Below are 8,144 nucleotides of genomic sequence, written 5' to 3'. Positions count from 1 at the left end.
GATGCTATTAACATACTTGATGCATCTAAAGCACCTGGGCCTGATTTAATAAGTGGGAATTTTTTAAAAGAAGGTAAACATCACTTAACTGGGCCTCTCTGTAATCTTTTTAACAAATCACAGTCTATTCAATCTTATCCCAAAATGTGGAAAAGGGCTAATGCTATTCCTATATTTAAAAAAGACGACCCTAGTCTAGTTTCAAATTATTTATTATAGATTTCACGTATTAGTATAATAGGAAAAGTGTTTTTTTTAAAACGTGTATAATTTTTTACGAGATTCGTCTTTTTTCACAGAACACCTTTTAGAAGAGGTGATTCTGCTATAAATCAACTATTGACTATTACAAATGATATTGGTAAAGCTTTAGATTGTGGGAAGGAGGTGCAGGTTATTTTCCTACATATAAGTAAAGCATTTGATAGGGTGTGGCATAAGGGTCTCCTTTATAAATCAAACAAAGCAGGTATTAAGTGAACGCTATTTGGGTGGTTCAAAAGATATCTTTCTGATAGGAAACAACGAGTTTTGGTAAACGGAGAATTCTAAAATTATAGTCCAATTAAAGCTGGAGTTCCTCAGGGCTCTATCTTAGGGCCCTTATTGTTCCTGATATTTATCAATGATATCGTTTCTGACATTACTAGTATTATACAGTTATTCGCAGATGATACTACCCTCTATCTCGTAGTAGACAACGCTATTAGCTCAGTCAACGTAATAAATAACGACTTATCTGACATTCATGCTTGGGCTAATCAATGGCTAGTTACGTTTAATGCTAATTTACTAACCAGTAGGAAATCTTCGAAATCTTTCCTTCCATAACTTAGTATGGATAATGTAAATATCACACAAGTAATAGAACACAAACATCTAGGTGTATATATCAATGAAGAATTAAGTTGGACTAATCATATTGACAGTATCGGCCCTAAGGAAGCTCAAATTTCCTCTTGACCATAGCACTTTAGAACGTATATATTTCTCATACATTTTACCGATCCTTGAATATGCTGATGTTGTTTGGGATTCTCTGCCAATTGTCTTTATTAATGAATTAGAATCTATTCACAAGGAATCATCAAGGAGCAACAAAATTAGTAAGTATAGAATTGTTATCTAAAGATACATGTTGGGATGCATGGACAGAAGGCAGGAAAAACATAAGATAATCAAGCTCCATAACATGGTCTATAACCATGATCCGTTTTCTCTTTCTAACATACTTCCACGGAGAAATTCCGAAATACATAATATGAGAACTAGACAACCAAATCAATTATCTACCATTAAAACCAATACCAGTTTCTACAAAAACTCCTTCCTTCCTTCTTCTGTCCATATGTGGAACAATCTACCTACCACTATTAGAGAAAACCCCTCTTTGTCTGTCCTTAAACTGAATTATCTTTATAGAGACAAAAGTAAATCGCAAAATAGTTACTCTGTAATCATTCATTTTTGTGGGGAATATATTTTGATTGATTTTTTGTGTACGAATCCATATGTCCATGAACTATTGAAATGAGTGCAAGTCTATTTGTTGATGTTTATCTATCGACAAATCAAAGTGTACGTGATATAGTGTTTTTATTTCAACCAAGAAATTGGAGACGCATGAAAAGAGATGATTTTACCGTATTCGCATTAAAAATGAATCAAGAAGATGATAATGGCGTCATTTGTATGGGAATGTGTTTTGTTTGCCAAATCACCCAATAGATAAATGTTTCTACAGCTGTATGCTTTTACTGTTATTACGTTTGTATTGTATGTTGGCAATTACGCACGACATGAATGGAGGAAATTCAGGGAATATCGGGATACCCGTCGAAGGACCAATAAAATTAAATGTTCTTACAACTGCTGAATCTATATGCTAACAGTAGTGCTAAATGATAGATTTAAGTTGGTTTACACATTAAACCACTTAATTTGGAATTCATTAAGCCTTCGTCCTAGAATCTGATTGGCCATTTCAGTTTTTGTGGAGACCACAGCTTGTGATGAAAGGGTTTTGATTGAATCTCTAGTGTGCATTTCACACCATGGATAATAGTGTGATGTTCTGACACCTATCTCCATCAACACCAAAGTTTTGATATTCAGATTTAGGCTTTATTTTGTGATATTTTTAAAAACATTTTGCACACATACCAATTTCTTGATCATTATTAAACAAAGTTATCTGATTTTAAAACATCAAACAACCAATTGTGTTTGGGAAGTCTTATATTTCTAGCAGATTTCTTAGTTTTATTGTCACTCCTACAGATCTACCTCTCATTTTGAGAACGGTGCTGTATTAAATGTTTAAAGTCTTCGTCGATGATATTGGGGTGTATGGATTTATATAACATATTGTTGGAAGATTTGTATAGCAACTATTAGTCATATAATATATTGTTTTAACGTCCTAATTATAGTTGACACATATTGTCATTCAAGGGCATTTCGACATCACTTGTATGCGTGTTAGGGGTTGTTATATATTAGAAATGGCATTTGTGGACATGAAGGTTTGGAGTGTTACAGGGTGGCTCCAATGTCCACGATCGTTCGACAAGTCCCTGGGATGATATACATCACAGCCAAAAATCAACACTTAGCACAAAATGGTGAAGTTTTGATCTTTGGTCAGGGTTGGGGTAAGGAGATAAAGCTATTTATAAGCTAAATACTTTTGAATGGGCTGAAAATGACATTGACGTTTTCCTCAAATTGCTTAAAAAATCAATCACATCGGCGATATACTTACTGTTTTAGTGTTTTGGTATTTAATATCGTTACGCAATTGCATCATAGATTAATTTGGATAAGCCATGGAAACCAGCATTGATGGCACAAAGCAATGTATTGGTGAGTGGTCTCGAAGGGTGGAAAAGATTTAGGCCGACCTCTGTGGGAAATTAGCATTGCTGGAAACCCCACCTTTCACAAGAACCTCGATTCTAAACATTAGTACCTTAGTACAGTAATTAAGTCATGCAGCCCTACTGATGTCATTCACCACCAAAATCGCTAGTCCAAAACATGTCCATCCCACAAATCCTGCAGTCTGTCTCCGAGAAATGATAAATAGAATCTGGTACCTGTAGAGGTTTGGCATTCTGTAATAAAATCTCATTCATGGAAAAGACAATAGTATATTAGAGAATATCAGCCTGATAAATAGATATCGACCTTTTATTGGTAATATCTGTATTTCTCGTATATTTTTGCATAAAAAACTATTAAAACTATTTGAAAAATAGCTCTTTTTAAATAATCAAATTCCACCAGATTATAACCCTTTAAAACCGGCTTAACGCAAGAAACACAATTGGATGTTACCTAAGACGCCCCTTTGCGCCAAATGTCTCGTGACGATACCGGGTAGATTGGACTAAACTGTCATATAGCAATGGCTGAAAATATGTTCTAAAGCCCCCTGTTTCAGTAGTGTTAATTGGTGTCCCTGTTGAAGTATTGTTAATTGTTCTTTACGTGTCCCTTGTTTAAGTATTGTTAATTGGTGTACCTGTTGAAGTATTGTTAATTGTTCTTTACGTGTCCCTTGTTTAAGTAGTGTTAATTGGTGTCCCTGTTTAAGTATTGTTAATTGTTCTTTACGTGTCCCTTGTTTAAGTAGTGTTAATTGGTGTCCCTGTTTAAGTATTGTTAATTGTTCTTTACGTGTCCCTTGTTTAAGTAGTGTTAATTGGTGTCCCTGTTCAAGTATTGTTAATTTTTCTTTACGTGTCCCTTGTTTAAGTAGTGATAATTGGTGTCCCTGTTTAAGTATTGTTAATTGTTCTTTACGTGTCCCTTGTTTAAGTATTGTTAATTGGTGTCCCTGTTGAAGTATTGTCAATTGTTCTTTACGTGTCCCTTGTTTAAGTAGTGTTAATTGGTGTCCCTGTTTAAGTATTGTTAATTGTTCTTTACGTGTCCCTTGTTTAAGTATTGTTAATTGGTGTCCCTGTTTAAGTATTGTCAATTGTTCTTTACGTGTCCCTTGTTTAAGTATTGTTATTTGGTGTCCCTGTTTAAGTATTGTTAATTGTTCTTTACGTGTCCCTTGTTTAAGTAGTGTTAATTGGTGTCCCTGTTTAAGTATTGTTAATTGTTCTTTACGTGTCCCTTGTTTAAGTAGTGTTAATTGGTGTCCCTGTTTAAGTATTGTTAATTGTTCTTTACGTGTCCCTTGTTTAAGTATTGTTAATTGGTGTCCCTGTTTAAGTATTGTCAATTGTTCTTTACGTGTCCCTTGTTTAAGTATTGTTATTTGGTGTCCCTGTTTAAGTATTGTTAATTGTTCTTTACGTGTCCCTTGTTTAAGTAGTGTTAATTGGTGTCCCTGTTTAAGTATTGTTAATTGTTCTTTACGTGTCCCTTGTTTAAGTAGTGTTAATTGGTGTCCCTGTTTAAGTATTGTTAATTGTTCTTTACGTGTTCCTGTTTAAGGATTATTAATTGTTCTGTAAACCTACCTTTGGAATATCTGTTACATCCACGGTATTACCAGTATTCGAGGTCACCTTTTTGTTCACTCCCTGATCGGCTGGTAGAAGGATCAATTCACAACGTAGACTTGATGGATACATATTAATAGACTCACAAGCAGCAAACGACAAACATGTCTTCATACATAAACTGTACGACGTTTCAAACAATATTTTAAACACATCTCCATCAACCACCGTATTTCGTTTGACCACTGCGAGATCAATGTGACGACATGATGAGGATACTTGTCCGAAAGACGAGATAAAACACAATATGATGGTCAGTACTTGATGAAATTTCATTTTTTCTGATCGTCGATTGAATGTAGAATACACAAGTAATTCTAATTAATCGACACAATAAGGCCTCTCAGAGAAAAACACTTCTTGTGTCGTGAACATAAATCCATTTAATGATGTAAATGTTAGATTAACTGCAGTCTCATAGGGATCATTTGTAATGTTCGTTCAGTGATGTTGGATCCAAACAGGTATCCGTCAGATTAATTATAAATAAAACGCCACATCACACTAATGATTATTTCTGAAATACTAAACTATAAATTAATTTTTTTTTCCGAAACGTACATAAATTAAGTGTCATGAAGCTTGTAATTATATCTAATCTAGACCGTAGAATGTAATGGAAACCATTCCAGTGATATGATCTGCAATCGATTGGAAACGTGTTGTTGACAAAACACGACCCAACTAGGAGAGCTCTGCATCATTAGAATTTAATTCGAATCACGTTACAAACAACGCTAACCAGACAAAGATGTAACTTTACCAATACAAATAGGACAGATACCGTTTCATACAGACAATTATCTAATTTATTTTTTTAATTTTTAAAATATAGGGATTGACCACAAATTATTTGATTTATATAAGACATGATTACAATCATATTTTTACAATTCGGCAGATGCCAAACTGATATATAAGTAATATGTATATATGTAATCCTTACTTCGCAAAATGCTATAATCACAATCATAGTCTATTTCATAATATAGATTATGTTACTAGAATTGGATGAAAATTCAGTAACTATTCTTGTTGCCATCAACAGTTCACAACAATTCTCTAAAGGTGACAGTGTAAATGTTCTATAAATTTTGTTCTACGTCTGGCGAATTAAAATATATTTTAACCTTGGGAAAATGCTTATTTGCTTCACAGCTTTTTTGGATATATATTCGATATGATAGTTCCATTTATATTTGGCATCGACAAATTCACCTCAAATGCTTATAATGTTAAACAAATCTACACTAATATTATTGGCATGTTCTAAATCCCTGTTAGAAATCAAACAGAACTTCTATTATTTTGATAAGATTTGACTAACAATTTTTGCCCATGTTTACATTAAAGAAAGATCATTATTAATTTTATTTACAGTAATTAGTGGTGATTTGTTTCGACCTATTCCATTCATTATTTTTTTGTTGTTTTTTTATTTTTTGTTTGTTTGTTTGTTTGTTTTTTGAAAACTGTTTGACAAACTTACAGTTGCTGTTCACCCAAAATATTTACATATTTTTGGCTAAATATATGTACCTCAAATATTGAAAATGTCATTAAATTCTGGAGCAGGTAAAATTGTTTTTTGAAAATATGAAATGTCTATCAAAGCGGCATTCCGTGCATCCTTGATGAATCAATAAGGTGGTGAACTGGTGAACTTTGCCCATTAGCCACCATGTACACATTTTATTGAATAAGTTGGTATACGGTTGGGTTTCGTGTCTGAAATCCTTACTGATATTTATAAACATGTGAATTTTCTATGCAATAACTATGTAATTAGTTAGTGACTAAAACCTTACCAATTGTACTAAGCTATTAAATAGGACTATAGTTAGATGGGTATTGTCTGTTTACTGAGATATCAAATAGGACGATAGTTAGATGGGTCATGTCTGTTGTACTAAGCTATTAAATAGGACGATTGTTAGATGGGACATGTCTGTTGTACTAAGCTATTAAATAGTACGATAGTTAGATGGGTCTTGTCTATTGTACTAAGCTATTAAATAGGACGGTAGTTAGATGGGTCATGCCTGTGGTACTAAGTTATTAAATAGGACGATAGTTAGATGGGACATGTCTGTTGTACTAAGCTATTAAATAGGACGATAGTTAGATGGGACATGTCTGTTGTACTAAGCTATTAAATAGGACGATAGTTAGATGGGTCATGTCTGTTTTACTAAGCTATCAAATAGGACGACAGTTAGATGGGACATGTCTGTTGTACTAAGCTATCAAATAGGACGACAGTTAGATGGGACATGTCTGTTGTACTAAGCTATTAAGTAGGATGATAGTTAGATGTGTCGTAACTAGAGCATGTTTCCAAGCTCTAGAAAAATTTACGATATCTAAAGAAGTTCGAAAAAATATCAGATAACGGCACAGAAACCGAAAGAACGGTCCTTGTTAACATGTCATTACTGATGGTATGAGGTCCTACTGCTTTGTCGATATTGAAGTCGATGATGTCATCTGTCTTAAAATGTATATCTGACACAGAGGAGTCCGTTCTATTGTCCATAGTCGTTTACATCAATGTGACAGATGATTAGAAGTACAGAATTGAGGATATTGGCCACAGAATGATTCAGAGAGCTCTTTTAGGGCATCGCATACCGAAATGTTCATATAAAATCAACACAAAATCGAAACTGGGAAAGGTTTGAGTGACTAGTTGCTTTGGTTTGTTCTCTTTGCCTTGCTTTGAAAACAAGAACTGCATTGCTTGTTATAATTCCTCGTTAACTGGTGCGATTATTCCTTGGCGCAAGAGTTCATCCAACTGGTGTCGCAAAACACCGTGCTTGTCAGGCTTGCAGTGACAAAACAACTCTTTATGTTTCAATTTATGAATATTTATGAGCTGCAGTTGATCCTGTGCAAACAAATAAGAACGTATGTCAGTTAGAAAAAGGGCCATCTGATTCACTATTCTGGCTGGCGCTGGGTTGGGTATTTTGAATAAAATTATCTGACAAATGAGAACTTTCATCATCAACCGACGTGTAAGCAAAGTGAATCAGGGTTGTTTCTTCTAAACTGGTTACCGGGAAGGACGAAGCATTCAAAACTTTGATAGGAACATGGAAGAGCTCGATAGATCTTTGGGCTTTCGAGATAGGAATGTAATGAATACAATAGTGCACACAAAATTGGTCATTGTGTCGGCCGGTGGGTTTTCGACAGGTAATTTGCAATATCGTTTGTTAATTGATTATTCAGTTAATTAGCTATCAACAAAATTTAGTCGGCATGTGAGCTTTCAACTAATTTCATTTCTTTATGGGTAACTTGGCGAAACAGACAAAACTTACTCCTGTCACACATTTGCGATCAGAAGACTGTTTGGGATGAAGGCAATCCTACCATGTGACCTGAGGTATGAAGGGCCAAGTGTGCTCTCGTTCGCTGATTGTTGAAAGGCGAGATGTAGTCGTTCAGCTTCATAACAAATTCCTCGAACTCTCGTTGATGTCCATAACATAATGTTGTGAGTTTTAGGTATGATTTTTTTAGGGTACTCTGGAACATCTCGGCCTTAAGGTGGAATGGTGGCGAAAACAAAGATTGCTAATGAATTGATTTTGAGAATTTGTTGTTCTATCTCCA

This window comes from Ylistrum balloti, unplaced genomic scaffold, assembly GCF_031769215.1.
Source record: "Ylistrum balloti isolate Yb309-2 unplaced genomic scaffold, AGI_CSIRO_Ybal_v1 Utg370362, whole genome shotgun sequence".
Taxonomy (NCBI): domain Eukaryota; kingdom Metazoa; phylum Mollusca; class Bivalvia; order Pectinida; family Pectinidae; genus Ylistrum; species Ylistrum balloti.
The sequence above is the reverse complement of the archived record's forward strand: the minus strand, read 5'-3'. Positions refer to the sequence as shown.